At 46.4% G+C, this 16,683-nt stretch overlaps 1 pseudogene; it reads right to left on the bottom strand.

Moving 5' to 3' along the window:
* Positions 1-1,073: 1,073 nt before the first annotated feature.
* Positions 1,074-1,481, bottom strand: LOC114883720 (annotated as a pseudogene).
* Positions 1,482-16,683: the final 15,202 nt, after the last annotated feature.

Consider the following 16,683-nt stretch of genomic DNA (forward strand, 5'->3'; position numbering starts at 1 on the left):
CCCTGAGGCGGTGGTTATATTGGCTTCTGAATCCTGCAGGGAGGTCACATCCCTGAGAATGGACACAGCTGTTACCTTCCTATTCAGAGGGATCCTCATCAGGGTAGTCTTCAACTAATGAGAGGGTTTTATGGATTGTTTGGTTTTTGTTTTTTGCTGTGATCATCAGGGCTAGAGTTTGAGCCAGTGAGCAATTTCAAGATAGTAATTAGAGTAGTCAAATATCCCAGCAGGCAGGGTCCTCCCATTCTCCAACTGTCTAAACATTCATGTGCCCAGGGCCAGTTATCACACCCACAAACAAATATAAATCCTTTAGAGGCACATAGTACTCCAGGTGTTGAGTCTTTTTTGGAAGGTATGTAACCAAAATTTTCTAACCATGGGTTAGTATATTGGAGTTTCCAATCAGTCAAATTGACCTTACAAGTAGGAAGAGGAGTGAGCCCTCTGTTAATCCAAGTATGTCGAGTTCTAATCCCATTGCATAAAGGAGAATTATATTTGCTATCAGCCTTATTATAACAGGTTGTCAGTAAGTATAGAAGATGGGAAAGAGAAATAAGTGGCACTGACCTTGCAAATTGTAATGTTTTGTGAAGACATTTTGACTAATATCATGGCCATAAGCATCAGATTGGTTACATGTGGGCCCCCCAGTGTCCTTTGGGATTGTTTCTAGTGGGGTCCGGAAGAAGCAAGGGACAGGAGAAGACTGGGTAAAGATGTGAACGTGGTAAGTGATCTGAGAGTTCTTTTCTGTGAGTCACAGTAAAGTTAAGCATAGTGGTAAAAATTGGTTATGGGCACAACTATGGGGTCATTATATTTTACAAAGGACCCAGTAGGGGAATGGTGACATATCCAGCATATCCAGCCAGAGGAGGCAAGAGACTGTGACATTTGTACAATAACATTGTCTTTCCAAGGATGACAGTGAACTATACACATGCAAGACAACAGAGAAATTAGGAGAAGCTTTTCTTTTTCATTCATGAGATATTTATTAAAATAACACATTTAGGGGAAAAAAATCAATACAACTGTATACATCATTACGGAAAACTGTATACCATCATACAAAAAAGGATTTCATTTTGGGAAATTGATTCCTAATTTATGGCAAGTTTTACTTTCAGAAATAAAACCACAAAACAACACAATCTAATTCAATCTTAGAGGCTGGCATGCTGAGCAAGGAATGTTCTTGTTCTTTGTAGGAGCTCCTTCTTTACACTGGCAGGTACCAGGGCTCTGCCTTTCGGTGTGACTTCAGCCACCAAGTCATCAACAGTAACGTGTTCTAGTCCTTTTTCTTTAATTACCTCTTTACAGTGTGCCTTCAACTGATCCTTCCAGCCACATTCAATTAATTTAGCTCTCAGTAACTCTGAGGAGTTCTCTTTCTCCAGTTTCTCTATCAACGTTTGGTTAATTGCTGCTCTCACCTGCACATCTTTGTTCATCTTGCTAACCACCATCACCGCGGGCAAGGGCCGTCCCTTCCCAGCAACGAAATGACCCTTGCGCCGATGACCGTTACCTACAACATTCTTTGGCTGCCCAGACCTAGACCCCAGGAGAAGCTTTAAGATTAAAGAAAACATGGGGGGCCTTCCCTTGTGGCTCAGTGGTTGAGAGTCCACCTGCCGATGCAGGGGACGCGGGTTCGTGCCCCGGTCCGGGAAGATCCCACATGCCGCAGAGCGGCTGGGCCCATGAGCCATGGCCGCTAAGCCTGCGCGTCCGGAGCCTGTGCTCTGCAACGGGAGAGGCCACAGCAGTGAGAGGCCCGCGTACCGCAAAAAAAAAAAAAAAAAAAAAAAAAATCTCCAGGTTATAATCCATGATCCTTAAGGTCTTTGATTCCTGAGAACTCACTGTGAAAGAAATTACCTACCAACTTTTCATTTCCTTTAAGTGCCTTAATAAGACCCTGACAACAAGGTAATATATCTCCCTTGAGTAAGGTTGGTTCATATAGTCCCTCATGCAGTCACATAAGCCATCCTGCTATTATTTCAAAAGAGACAGCTGATGTTTACCAAGAGGTGAAGATCTAAGGTTGAGAAGCACTCATAGAAGAGCTTTACGCCAATTGAGGTTTTTTTTGTTTTTTTTTTTTGCAGTACACGGGCCTCTTACTGTTGTGGTCTCTCCCGTTGCGGAGCACAGGCTCCGGACGCGCAGGCCCAGCGGCCACGGCTCACGGGCCCAGCCTCTCCGCGGTATGTGGGATCTTCCCGGACCGGGGCACGAACCCGCGTCCCCTGCATCGGCAGGTGGACTCTCAGCCACTGCGCCACCAGGGAAGCCCGAGCGTTCCCCATTTTGACCACTAAAGGGGTAAGCTATCTTTTGTTAGATCTTCCTATTTTACCAAGTACTTGCATGTATGGGCTCCATAGGTATTGTACATGAAGCCAGTCGGAGTTCCAGTGGGTGGCTGCCCATCCGGGAGCCGCTCAGCTTTAGAAGCACGATTTCCCATTTTCTTTCAGTTTTGTCTTTTTATAAAGTCTGAACAATTTCTAAGGTCAGAAGTGTGCTGCTTATGAGCTTAGCTCCTCAAGGTGTCACCCTTGTGTTGGTTCTGCTCTTCTGCATCCCAGTTTCTCTAGCTGGCAGTCTAAATCCAGAGCGGGGGCTCTGAGCACTGAAGGACCAGTTTGTGTGTGTGTCCCTGGGAGAGCCGTAAATAACTTAAAGTGTTATGATGGGTTTCCCTGTGGGACCACTACTCATCACCAGGATTAATCCTCAGATACTTCCACTAGGTTCTTAGTTGCCTGAGGACACCTTGTGCCCACAAGGAGCAAATATCCCTTTTCTTCAGAGACAAATAGGTTCAATTTCTTGTTTTGTTGTCAAATAGTTTGTTCAGACCATATGTACACAATCTTTCCAATTTAAGCCAAATTAAATAAGGCCATCCAACCCAGTTCACTCCAAAGTTCCTTCTAGGATTTCCCTGTGTAGGAAATCCCCCCCAGGTCCCTGCCTAGGAAATTCCTCCTAGGTCCCTTCCACCCAGGAATTGTATTGGTACTCCCTTAAGACTCCAAGTCTTAAAATTTTAACAGCTCAGATAAAACTCAGGACTGTCTGATGGGATTAACAGATGCACAGTAACATATATAAAATAGATAAACGACAAGGATCTACTGTATAGCACAGGAATCTATATTCAATATCTTGTAATAAACTAAAATGGAAAATAATTTTTTAAAAAAGAATATAGGGCTTCCCTGGTGATGCAGTGGTTGAGAGTCCACCTGCCGATGCAGGGGACACGGGCTCATGTCCCGGTCCAGGAAGATCCCACATGCCGCGGAGCGGCTGGGCCCGTGAGCCATGGCTGCTGAGCCTGCGCGTCCAGAGCCTGTGCTCCGCAACGGGAGAGGCCACAGCAGTGAGAGGACCGCGTACCGCAAAAAAAAAAAAGAATATAGATATATACATATATATGTGTAACCGAATCACTTTGCTGTACGCCTGAAATTAACACAATATTGTAAATCAATTTTACTTCAATTAAAAACAACTCGGAACTGTCCAGAATGAGGTCAGATACCAGGAAGAACTCACCCAAGCACCTGAAGGGTGCTGTGAAGCCTGGAGCTCAAGGGGCTTGTGCTTGGTACTGAGAGCTGGTCCAAAGTAGACCCCATGTGACCACTGGTGGGTTTCTCTGATATCCTGCAGCCTACGCCAAGCAATGTCGACAGAAATCATCAATAATCAATCCATAATAAAGAACAGGAAAGAGTTTGATTCGTGCCAAGCTGAGGATGAAAGCCCGGGAGGAGCCTCTCAGTAGCTCTGAGGACTGCTCCGTTGAAGCATGGTTCCAGCATAGTTTTCTGCCTTACAAAACAAAAAACATACATCACCTTGAACGGACTACATTCCTTCAAGGTTTGAATAGAGGTAGATTTAGTGTACACAGCGAGACAGCAGGACCCTGGTGTCTGGGAAGGGAAACTTATCTCCAAGTGAGTGTCAGCATGAATGCCATATTCTCATTTTCCACACAGATATTCTTTACCTTAACGATGAAAGTAGATGTACTGTGTGTGTTTGACAGGCCTTGAGTCAAGCTGTTTTACTTCACACGAAGTTCAGGGTGAAGCATGCATAAGCCAAAATGACGTCCCCATACCTCAATATATGAAACATTTCTCCATCAGAATGCAATCACCTTACTTATCTTTCTAATCTCTTCCATGGTTCTTAGTCTGTTAAAATTTTCTACTTCCTAGCTCAATTTTGATAGTTTATATTTTGCTGAAAAATCATATTTCCTTTGGTTATTTCAACTTATTACCACAATATTTTAAATCATTACTTTAATGACATCCATATTTGTGTTTATCCTGCCTTTCTCATTCCTAAAGTTACATATTTTTTAAATTGGGGTATAGTTGCTTTACAATGTTGTGTTAGTTTCTGCTGTACAGCGAAGTGAATCAGCTATATTTGTGTGTGTGTGTGTGTGTGTGTATACACATATATATATACCTCCCCTCTTTTTTGGATTTCCTTCCCATTTAGGTCACCACAGAGCATTGAGTAGAGTTCCCTGTGCTACACAGCAAGTTCTCATTAGTTACCTACTTTAAACATAGTAGGGTATATATGTCAATCCCAATCTCCCAGTTCATTCCACCCCTCCTTTCCCCCCTTGGTGTCCATACATTTGTTCTCTATGTCTGTGTCTCTATTTCTGCCTTGCAAACAGGTTCATCTGTACCATTTTTCTAGATTCCACACGCATGCATTAATATATATTTGTTTTTCTCTTTCTGACTTACTTCACTCTGTATGACAGTCTCTAGGTCCATCCACCTCTCTAAAAATGACCCAGTTTTGTCCTTTTTATGGCTGAGTAGTATTCCATTGTATATATGTACCACACCTTCTTTATCCATTCATCTGTCGATGGACATTTAGGTTGCTTCCATGACCTGGCTATTGAAAATAGTGCTGCAATGAACATTGGGGTGCATGTGTCTTTTTGAATTATGGTTTTCTCAGGGTATATGCCCAGTAGTGGGATTGCTGGGTCATATGGTAATTCTATTTTTGTTTTTTTAAGGAACCTCCATACGGTTCTCCATAGTGGCTGTATCAATTTACATTCCCACCAACAGTGCAAGAGGGTTCCCTTTTCTCCACACTCTCTCCAGCATTTATTGTTTGCAGATTTTTTGCTGATGGCCATTCTGACGGGTGTGAGGTAATACCTCATTGTAGTTTTCATTTGCATTTCTCTAATAATTAGTTATGTTGAGCATCTCTCCACGTGCCTCTTGGCCATCTGTAGATCTTCCCTTTTTTTTTTTTGTAAATTTTTCAAAATATTTATTTATTTATTTATTTGGCTGCACTTGGGTCTTAGTTGCGGCATGTGGGATCTTTGTTGCCGCGTGCAGGATCTTTTAGTTGGAGCATGTGGAATCTCTAGTTATGGCGTGCAAACTCTTAGTTGTGGTATGTGGGATCTAGTTCCCTGACCAGGGATCGAACCCCGGCCCCCTGCATTGGGAGCGTGGAGACAGCCACTGGACCACCAGGGAATTCCCTGTATGTCATCTTTGGATAAAGTTGCATATTTTTGCTTTCTCTCTTTGCTTTGACTTGCCTTTAGTTAAGATTTTTCTCATTTTCTTTGTCTTTTCAAACAAATTTTATTTATCTTTTTCATATTTTTTCCTATAACATTTCTGTCAGCTTTCATCTCATTCTCCCCTCTTCTTTTATTTTATTGCTATTTTTCTAATTTCTTAGGTTGAATATTTGGTTCAGTTGCTTTGGGGCTTTTATTTGGGTTGGCCAAAAAGTTCGTTGGGGCTTTTCCATAACATCTTATGGGAAAACCCAAATGAACTTTTTGGCCAACCCAATATAAATAATAAGAGTATTTAAGGCTATCAATTTTCTTTCTTTTTTAAAATTAGTTAATTAATTATTTATTTTTGGCTGCATCAGGTCTTAGTTGCAGCACATGAGATCTTTCATTGCGGCACGCAGGCTTCTCTCTAGCTGTGGTGCACTCCAGAGTGTGTGGGCTCTGTAGTTGTGGTGCGCGGGCTCCAGAGCTCATGGGCTCAGTAGTTGCAGCACGTGGGCTTAGTTGCCCCATGGCATGTGGGGTCTTAGTTCTCCGACCAGGGATCGAACCCACATCCCCTGCATTGGATGGTGGATTCTTAACCACTGGACCACCAGGGAAACCCTGAGGCTATCAATTTTTCTCTGAGCACAACTTTAACTGTGTCCCAGGTGGTTTTAGTATGAAGAATTCATTTCCTTACTGAGATACTTTTTTTTTTTAAGGATTCTTTTTTAAAAAATTTATTTATTTAATTAATTTAGTTTTGGCTGCGTTGGGTCTTCATTGCTGCCTGCGGGTTTTTCTCTAGTTGCGGCGAGCAGGGGCTACTCTTCGTTGCACACGGGCTTCTCATTGCGGTGGCTTCTCTTGTTGCAGAGCATGGGCTCTAGGTGTGCGGGCTTCAGTAGTTGTGGCACTCAGGCTCAGTAGTTGTGACTCACGGGCTCTAGAGTGCAGGCTCAGTAGTTGTGGCACACGGGCTTAGTTGCTCCATGGCATGTGGGATCTTCCCAGACCAGGGCTCGAACCTGTGTTCCCTGCATTGACAGGTGGATTCTTAACCACTGCGCCACCAGGGAAGTCCTGAGATACTTTTAACGATAAAAGTGTACTGTATTACCTGGGTGATGAAAAGTGAAGAAAAAAAAATACACAAAACCCAACCCCACTGGAGTCCAATTACATCATTCCAGGATTTCCCTGCAGCAGTCAGAGGGGAAAATGCAGGAATTATGAATGACGGAGGGCATAGCAATGGCAGAGGATTTGAACTTGCTTTTCAAAGAAGGAGACGGGCACTCTTTTAGAAGGACGAGGTTCAAAAGTTGGGTCAGCAATAGGGGTGGTGGGGTGGTGAGAAGTGGATTTTAGAGAAAGAGTGCCCACGGCAGGAGATTTCATCTTCAGAGTAAAGGAGGCTTTTTGGTGGTGCTTTTTTTGGTTTTTTTTTTTTTTAAAGCATCAAAGGAAATGTCAAGGAAGAAAAAGCAAGCTGTAACCCAGGATGCAGAATGCAAAGTTCTGCTTCCTCTCCTCCTCCATGAGGCCCCATCAGCCAGAGGACCAGGGGCACAGGGGGTGTTTCCAGCCTTTCAACAAAACAGGGCAGAGAGCTGCTTATAAATGTGCTCAGACTGCTCTTGGGCTGGTTGTACTCTTCCAAGGAAGGCAGCAGGCATTTTTAGGCCCCAGGGTGGGTTGCCCCAAACAGATGGCTTCAGATTGTTGGGGATCCATTCAACAAAATAACTGCTATTTTTGTTTCGTATATGAAACATCTGCTCAAAGCAGGGCACGGCTGTGATGCATTTAAGGAGGGCCTTATCAACAGCTGGGGGAGGGTCACAGCTTGGAAGGGAGGGAGGGAAAGATTTGGGGGGTAAGAGGACCCCACTAAGGGACCCCACATGGGGATGCCCTAAAAGTCTGGGCAGTGAACCTTGAGCCTCTGGACAATCAGACCCAGGACCAAAGCCTGCCTCCCCTGCTGACCCAGTGACGGCACCTGAGATACCCCCAGGGTGGGCAGGTAGAGAGAAGGGAGTCAGGTCCCCAAGGTGGACCCCCTTGTCTACCTGCTTCCTGACTCAGAGAGAGGGAGAGACAGCCGGTGTGATTCAGGGCAAGGAGCCCGGGACCCAGGTTATGCATAAATGGGAAGTGGGGAAACTGATGTTCAAAGGGAAGAAGTGACTGGCTGGGGACCCAACAAGGCAGGACCCTGAGTGCTGGACTCCTGGTTCCCCCAAGGCTCAGTGTCCTGCTCAGTCTGTACCAGGGCGGGGAAGCCTCTTGGCCCGGACTCTCTGTGGAATAAGGTGGGAAGGCAGCTGCTGTGAGGGAGAGGGGCGAGTGAGGAGAAGCGAGGTGGGAAGACAGTAGACAAAAGGAGAGGGAAGGAGGAGGGGCACGGAGAGGAGGCAAGAAGCTGGAGGGGCCAGAAAGACAGCCTGTGTTCAGTTTGAATTGGGAGGGGCGGGCATCCCTGCTTTTCTCAGGCTATTGAGAGCTTTTCAGGGTCTGCTTTACAAGACGCTGGTGCTAGAGGGGTGCATCTGATGAGGAGGACCTCAGGGAACCTTGTCAGGAGCTGGGATGGGGGTTAAGGTATTGCTAAGTGACACTCTGCAATCTAATGATGGGGCAACTGTTCTCCCAGACACCCTCTGAGCCAGCGCCTGAAGCTTTGACCATATGGGGGGCTCTCTTTAAGAATAGTAAAACAGGGACTTCCCTGGCGGCCCAGTAGTTAAGACTCCATGCTTCCACTGCAGGGGGTGCGGTTCTGTCCCTGGTCCGGGAACTAGGATCCTGTATGCAGTGCAGCGCGGTCAAAAAAAAAAAAAAAAAGAATAATAAAACAAAATTACAAAAACAAAATTAATTACAGAGCTTTGCAAGGAGCCACGTACCCTCCACCTCTGCTCAGAGCCATCTCTGGTTTCTCCTCCTTCATCCTCTGTAACCCAAGTCCCACCACCTCCATGGAGCCGGAGAGGTGGGAGCAGGTGGTCCCAAGAGCTTAGACTTGGGGGTCAGGCTGATTAAATAAAATTTACATTTTAAGGCAGGACAAGAAAATTTTAACTTAAAATTCTCTCTCTGTCAGTTTGGGCCTCCTCCCTCCCCTGCAGTGTGCAGTGTGTATCTGCATTTTGCATTAACCAGACCTCCTCAAAGATGGGAGTGCCTACTTGACTGTGGAGATCATTTCTTTTTTCTTCTCTTCTGATGCCAGCAATGTAACTTCTTAGAAGACTGGCATTCTTTACCAACTCTGCAAGGGGTCATGGTGACCTACTGCTCACTTTGTGCTTACCTGAACTACACGCCTTTGATGAACTTTATGTAAACTGTCAGTATGTCATTTTGATGTATGATCCTTTGTCTTAAAAATGTATATGACTGTGCCTTTGACTTTAACAGGTGGAATGGTTCTCAGAGCTTCTGAGAGTCTCTCTCTTGGGTTACAACCCTCAGTTTGGCTTGAACAAAATTCTCTTTTTCCTTTTTGATTGTTAATTGAATTTTTGTTGACAAGACAAACCTGGGCTGGCTAAGCTACTTCCTGTGTGATCCAGGCAAGTCACTGCATTCTTGAAACCTCAGATGTCTCATCTGTAAAATGGGCAGGATATTTACCTCTTCAGGATCACTGTAAAGATTAAATAAAATAATATGTATAGCACTTAGCACAGTGTCTAACATATCATAAGCACTCAATAAGTGGCATGCCTGATATATGGTAAGCATTTTATATATGATTATAATAATCGTCTAAACTGCTTTCCAGTTTTCTGGGTTTTCTTTTAATTTTTATAAATTTATTTATTTATTTTTGGCTGCATTGGGTCTTCGTTGCTGCGAGCAGGCTTTCTCTAGTTGTGGCGAGCGGGAGCTACTCTTCGTTGCAGTGCGCGGGCTTCTCATTGCGGTGGCTTCTCTTGTTGTGGAGCACGGGCTCTAGGCGCACAGGCTTCAGTAGTTGTAGCACGTGGGCTCAGTAGTTGTGGCTTGCGGGCTCTAGAGCACAGGCTCAGTAGCTGTGGCGCACGGGCTTAGTTGCTCTGCGGCATGTGGGATCTTCCTGGACCAGGGCTCGAACCCGTGTCCCCTGCGTTGGCAGGCGGATTCTTAACCACTATGCCACCAGGGAAGTCCTGCTTTCCAGTTTCACTTCAAATGCCATGTCTTCCAGGAAGCCTTTTTTAAAAACATGAAGTGTAACATCCAATAAACGACATAATTAAGTGAGCAGCTCGGTGGGTTTTTACATAAATATGCACCCATGTTACTACCACCCAGACCAAGACACAGATTATCTCCAGAGACCCAGGGCCTCCCACATCTCTCTTCCCAGTCAATGCTCTTTACTCTCCACCTCCAAGAGATAGTTGTTATCCTGATTTCTATTGTCGTAGATTAGACTGTTCCTGAAACCTCATATGCATGGACTCATAGTGTATACTTTCATGGCTGGCTCAAAAAGGCTCTGAAATCTAGAGATGAACAGAGCTCTGTGGTTAAGAGCTCAGGCTTTGGGCTCAGACATACCTGGTTTTAATTTAATCCTGGTTTGCCCAGAAATTGACTATGTGCCCCAGAATGCATTACGTGTCAGTTTCCTCATCTTATAAGATGGATATAAATCATCATACGTACTTCATAGGATTTGAGGAGGGGATTAAAAGAGATACTGTGTGTGACGCACTTGGCACATCAGGGTGCCGAGGGGGTGGTGCTACTTTTATTCGTCTCAATTATATTCTTCCCCTCCCATCCCCATCCTCATGGCTTCTCATGGAGACACAAATGAAGTCCAAACCACAGGAGTACTCACTGGTTTCTACTGTCTATCCTTACCTCCCACATGCCAGGGTTTGAATCCTGGCCCTATCACTTATTGGCTGTGTGACCTTGGACAAATGGCTCAGTTTCCTCGTGTGTAAAATGGAGATAATAATAGTAAATACCTCACAGGTGACTGTTAGGGTTAAATGAACTGATATAAGTGAAGAGCTTGGAAGAGTGCTTGACACACAGTATGCCCCATATATGCTTGCTTCCATCACCATGTCACCATCATCGTCACCATCATCATTGTTTACCATTCTGCTGGGGAGGGGTTGTCATCTGACTAGGCAGGGTGGTGGAGGGGATCTGGTGTCTGACTCATCCTTTTCTTTACCAGTCTTTTGTTTTCAGCCCATCCTTTCACTCCCACCTCTGGAAGTACCTGGTACCAATGATTCCTGAACTTTCCCAAGGTTCCGTGGTTGAGTGGCTAGTCTCCTTCTGGAGGTTCATATTTCCACTTCCTTTTCTCTGTTCACTCCTCAACCCTCAACCATGTGCCGTTCATCTTCCAAAGTTTTGTCACTATCTCTCATCTCCCGTTGCCTCTCTTCCTGTTCTTTGTGTCCTCGTGGATTTAAACTTTTTAAGAATTCCCCTGCTAGTATTTTAGTGGGGTTTCAGGAGGAAAAAGAATCCACCTGATATAGTCAGATCTATTTTTCTAAAACAAAATCCTGTTCTTTACTGTTCTTTACTCTTGGGGAAGGAGCATACGGGAATTTGCTTTATTACTTTTCTGTGTTTTTGTAAAGTTTCATTTAAAAATGAGAGAGAGAGATTTCCCCCTATTCAAAAAAGTTCGCTTGATTCTGATCCCCTGTGGGTCATCCAGCCTTTCTCTTCCTCTTTGTTGTCTTTCTTGCAGAAAGATAAATCCATACTTTTTGGAGAAGTTTGGAGGTTAGCCCCCCTCTCCTCTCAGTCAGTCCTTCCCTGTCTGCACTCTGACTTTTGCCCAGGTCACCAGTGACCTCTCAACGACCAGACCCACCGATGTTTTTTATTTTTAGTCAGAGCCCTGGGGCATGAGGTGTTGTTAGCTATGCCGTCTTTCTGCACTCCGGGCTCACACTGTACCTCTCTGGCCATTTCCTTTCTGCCTCCTTCTGGTCTCTGCTCCCTTCACTCAGCCTTAAACTGGAGTTCTTCCCAGTGTCCTTTACATGACCAATCCCTAACCCCCTGGGTCATGTGAGTCACTCTTCCTGGAGTCTTCACATTGTATGTGCTGACAGGGATGCCCAGATCTGACTCCTGACTTTGAACTCATATCCAACGTTTTCTCAATGAAGTCTAACCTGCCTATCCCCTTTAAAATGCAAACTATCTCTCTCCAACCCCTACCCAAGCCTAATCCTGCATGCAATCACCTTACTTATCTTTCTAATCCCTTCCATGGTTCTTAGTCTGATCAGGTAATCCTGATCACCCTACTCTATTTTTATCATCATAGCATTTATCACCTTTTTAACATACTATATAATTTACTATTTACGTATTTATGGTGTTTCCCCCTCTAGAATGTCAGTTTCATATCTACAGAGAGTTTTCTCTTTTGTTCATTGCTGTATCTGCAATGCCTAGGACCGTGCCTGGCACACAGTAGGTGCTTAATAAATATTGCTGAATTAATGAATTCACACTTTGCCTATGCCAGAGGTTTCCAAACATGGCAGCCTTTGTGTCTCAGTATGTTTTCATAGCATCCCAGACCCAAAGAAATACCTAATAGCTCTGTTTATGAAGTAGTCAGGACCAAACAACTTCTGTTATATCCTAACAACTTAGTAGCCATTTGAAAAAACAGTACCCATAAATTGAAAATAACCACCACTCCTTACTAATAAGATATGTGCACCTTCTCAGACCTTAGAATCCACCACATCAGACATTAACATCCTCAGTCTCCTGTTCCACATTGATTTTCATGAGTTATTTTCTTCTACCACATCAATTGCTGAAAACTCAGCTTCAAAGACATGTACGTCATAGGAAGAAATGTAGCAGAGTCTAATGTTGAAACTGTGAACTACTTCCAGCTAGTAGGTTCCACAGTGTCCAACAGATGATAAGCATCATTGTGTTTCTCTCCAAAATTTAAAATACTCCACTGTGTTTCTATTTGCTGTGGCACCCCAGGGTGCCTCACACACAGTTTGGGAACCGTGGGCCTATGCTCTTTTCTTTGGTTGGATTTGATCTTCTCTCTCTTCTCAGCCTCCAGGCTCAGCTCAAATGCCACCTCTTCCATGAAGCTTTCTGGCCCCACTGGCCAAAAACAAACCACATCTCTAAACCAAATTATTTCTCCAGTTGTAATGAAAACTTCTTCCCCTGGGATCCCATGGCGATTTAACACATAAAAGGCAAGAATTGTTCTCTGATACCCAAGGTGTAAACAATGTCATATTTCTTTATTCTCTAAATTAAATAAAACTCACTTGGGCTTCCCTGGTGGCGCAGTGGTTGAGAGTCCGCCTGCTGATGCAGGGGACACGACTTCATGTCCCGGTCCGGGAAGATCCCACATGCCGCGGAGCGGCTGGGCCCGTGAGCCATGGCCGCTGAGCCTGCGCGTCCGGAGCCTGTGCTCCGCAACGGGAGAGGCCACAACAGTGAGAGGCCCGCGTACCGAAAAAACAAACAAACAAACAAACAAACAAAAACTCTCTTGAAGCCCCCACTGTCTGAGGTTGCTAAACTTCACTTGGATGGTGTTTTTGTGTGGCTCTCTCCTTGTTCCTGGGCTGGATCAGGACTATGGGACATTGACAGTCCAGGCAAAACTGAGCTGTCCACAACAGCTATCCTCAGAGGCTGCCACCACAGGGCTCACCAGTCCATTCAAAAGTGCTTGGCCCTAATCTGCTGCCCCAGAGCCAGGCTAAGCAGACGGACTCATTCCTGGCTCTCAGGGCCACAGGGGAAGGTCCTAGTGCTTGGTGCCCAGGCATTCACACCACCACCCGTCCAAAGCCCTGAGCGCTCCAGGACTCCATGTGCATGGGAGAGACGTCAGTGCTCCTCAGAACCTGCGCCTTGGGGGAATCCAACCTCCCCCTTCCAGAAGAGGTATTAATCCCCCAGAGTTTACATGCAGGTAACCTGGGGACTGGACGTGGCCCTCAGATGTGTTTTGTTTAGCCAGTGTGGTGTTATTAAATTTTTTTTTTATAAACTTATTTATTTATTTTTGGCTGCGTTGGGTTCCCACTGCTGCATGTGGGCTCTCTTTTTAGCTGCAGCAAGCGGGGACCGCCTCTCCCTACGGTGCACAGGCATCTCGTTAAGGTGGCCTTTCTTGTTGTGGAACACAGGCTCCACGAGTGCGGGCCTCAATAGTTGTGGCACATGGGCTCAGTAGTTGTGGCTTGCGGGCTCTAGAGCACAGGCTCAGCAGCTGCGGTGCACGGGCCCAGCTGCTCTGCGGCCCGTGGGATCCTCGCGGCCCAGGGCTCAAACCCGTGTCCTCTGCACCAGCAGGCGGACTCCCAATCACTGCACCACCAGGGAAGCCCTACATTTTTTTTTAATCCATTGCAACACTTCGACTTACTGGGGGATGTCGAAATGTTTACAATCAAGATCCTTGGTCGTTGCATGTAAACCAGTGGTTGGAGCTGAGTAAGGACTGCCCCCCGCCCCGACTCCCTGCAAGGCACGAGCTTTGCCGTTGGCCACATCTGTAGTGTTACATCTGCCTGGCCCCTACACTCCTTTGAGTTTGAGAACCTAGCCTACGCTTTTGAAAACAAAGCCTTTTTCATATTGTATTCCGACCTCAAACACAAAAAACTGTTAACTCACTCTTTCCGGCAAGGATGTACCAACCTGAAGCACTCCAGGCCCTGCCGCTCTCTGTAGGTGTGGGGGGTAGTGGGTGGCTGCGCTGGAGACAATTACATTTTCATTCTCTGCCTGTGAACTACAGCAGCAAAAAAACAGGAAACCGACTGAACGCTCTGTAACTGTATTCAGCACTGATGTATTCAGGCTAGTTATGCCATTTTTAATGATATTAATAGCTAACATTTATTGGATCCTTAATAGGTTCCCGGTCCTAGGTAAAGAACCTTATTAACATTATCTTGAATTCTTTAGGAACTTCTTCTAAAAGAATGCAGCGGAATCTAAAAGCCCAGAGACCAGGAGGAGGGGGTGGGGGTGAGCACGGGAAAATGCCGCTAATGATGCAGCTTAAAAGCAGAAGGGAGGCAGGTGCAAGCCCGAGACTGTCGGAGAAGAGGCCCAGACTCCGCACCCAGGGCTCTCCAACAGGCCCCTGTACGTGGGGGGCCCAAGTCAGTTGGTCCGCGCTATCAGGGCTGGTGGAGCCCACGGTCGGTACTCGGTTTCTTCCGTCTCTCCCTGCTCCGCCCAGTTGCCTACTCTGGGTTGTTTGTCTCTCTCTCCCCGCACGCCCCCCACCCCCGTTCTCGGTCCCTCCATGCGGCTCCCTGTCTCTATTCCCTGACCCCCTAGCTTCTCCCCTCTCTGTTCTGCATCCGTCTCCCACCTGCCGAGCTCCTGGCGCAGCGGCCAAGCCGCAAGCAAGCTCCGCGCCGTCACGTGACATAAGCGTAAATCACAGGATTCTTCCCACCCCCAGAGGCTGGCCGGCACCCGGGTTCTGCAGAGGCTGCAGGCCGCGCATGCGCAGCTACAAGTGCACCTGCCCAGCGGGCGGGCGGGGCCGCGGACCAAACCAGCGCATCCAGGGGCCACAGCCCCCCTACCCGAACCCCTCAGGCTGGACAGGGGCAAGGGTTAGTGGACCCGCCTGAGCCCCGACTCCCAAGAGGTTCGGTTCCCGTTGCTGATACGCTCCCAGCAAGAGGTCCACACATCTAAACCTGTCCTTAGGTCAGGGCACTGCGGCTGCACCTGGGCGCTGGACGTTCTCCTCTGGGCATCAGGAAGTCGGAGCGCAAGTCCCAGGTCTGCTCTTAGAGCCGTGTGACCTTCGGCAAGTGACTTGACCTCCCTGTGCCCCTGGAAATGTAATAATAATAGCACCGGGGGGCTTCCCTGGTGGCACAGTGGTTAAGAATCCACCTGCCAATGCAGGGGACACCGGTTCGAGCCCTGGTCTGGGAAGATCCCACATGCTGCGGAGCAACTAAACCCCTGTGCCACAACTACTGAACCTGCGCTCTAGAGTCCACGAGCCACAACTACTGAAGGCTGCGCGCTCAGAGCCTGAGCTCCGCAATAAGAGAGGTCACCGCAATGAGAAGCCCACGCAACCACAATGTAGAGTAGCCCCCGCTCGCTGCAACTAGAGAAAGCCGCGCGCAGAAACAAAGACCCAATGCAGCCAAAAATAAATAAATAATAAATAAATAAATAAATTTATTAAAAAAAAAATAGCTCCGACCTTGTGGGGCCGTAGTGAGAATTCGATGAAAATTCAAGAGAGCCCTTTGGGTGGTGCCTGGCGGGTATCAAACGTACTGCATATAAAGAATACAGTGCAAAGGATAGTGCTGTGTGATGACTGAGCGAGGATTTTATCCTATTGTGCAGGTCATCACCCTGGGTCCTCAGAGGCACCCTTCTAGAGAAGCCTGGAAGTTTTATTGTCCCTGTTTCACAGATGGAGAAATCAAGGCTCAGAGATGTCAAGAGGTCTTGGAACAGGTCTTGCATTCTACATCCAGAGAGATTCCAATCCGACACTCCTGAGTCAGGGGTTCCTGAGTGAGTTCACAGTCTGTCACCCTACTCACTTTTTCAACCATCCTATTTAAAACAACATCTGTTCTGATTTTTGTCATCCCTATTAAACATCTCAGGTACACATCCGCAGGAAAGAATTTCTTTTTTTATCCTTCCACAGAAAATAAGCAGCTGCTATGTTTTATTTTCTGTGGCCTTTGAGGAGGTCTCGGAGGGAGCATGTGGCATCACAAGTGCATCCTAGTTCCCCTCACATTTACAAACTACCTCCTCCTTTTCCAAATGCAACCCAAGGCTATCAGTACCTTCCTTGGGTAAAAGACAGAGCCCAGACACGAAGAGATGACAGGTGAACACTTTCCCTCTCTGGGAAGCCATATGAAGGTTCTGATAGGGTAGACTGAACTGAGGATGAGAAGATGGTCAAATCTTCATGCCCTGGGGCTGGTGGCTGAACTAGGACATGTGGCCCCTCATCCTGGCTCGGCCAGTGTTCACTGTGTGACCTTAGGAAAGTCCTCCTTTAGGCC

This window comes from Monodon monoceros, unplaced genomic scaffold (assembly GCF_005190385.1).
Source record: "Monodon monoceros isolate NGI ecotype Baffin Bay Population unplaced genomic scaffold, NGI_Narwhal_1 Super_Scaffold_5, whole genome shotgun sequence".
Taxonomy (NCBI): Eukaryota; Metazoa; Chordata; class Mammalia; order Artiodactyla; family Monodontidae; genus Monodon; species Monodon monoceros.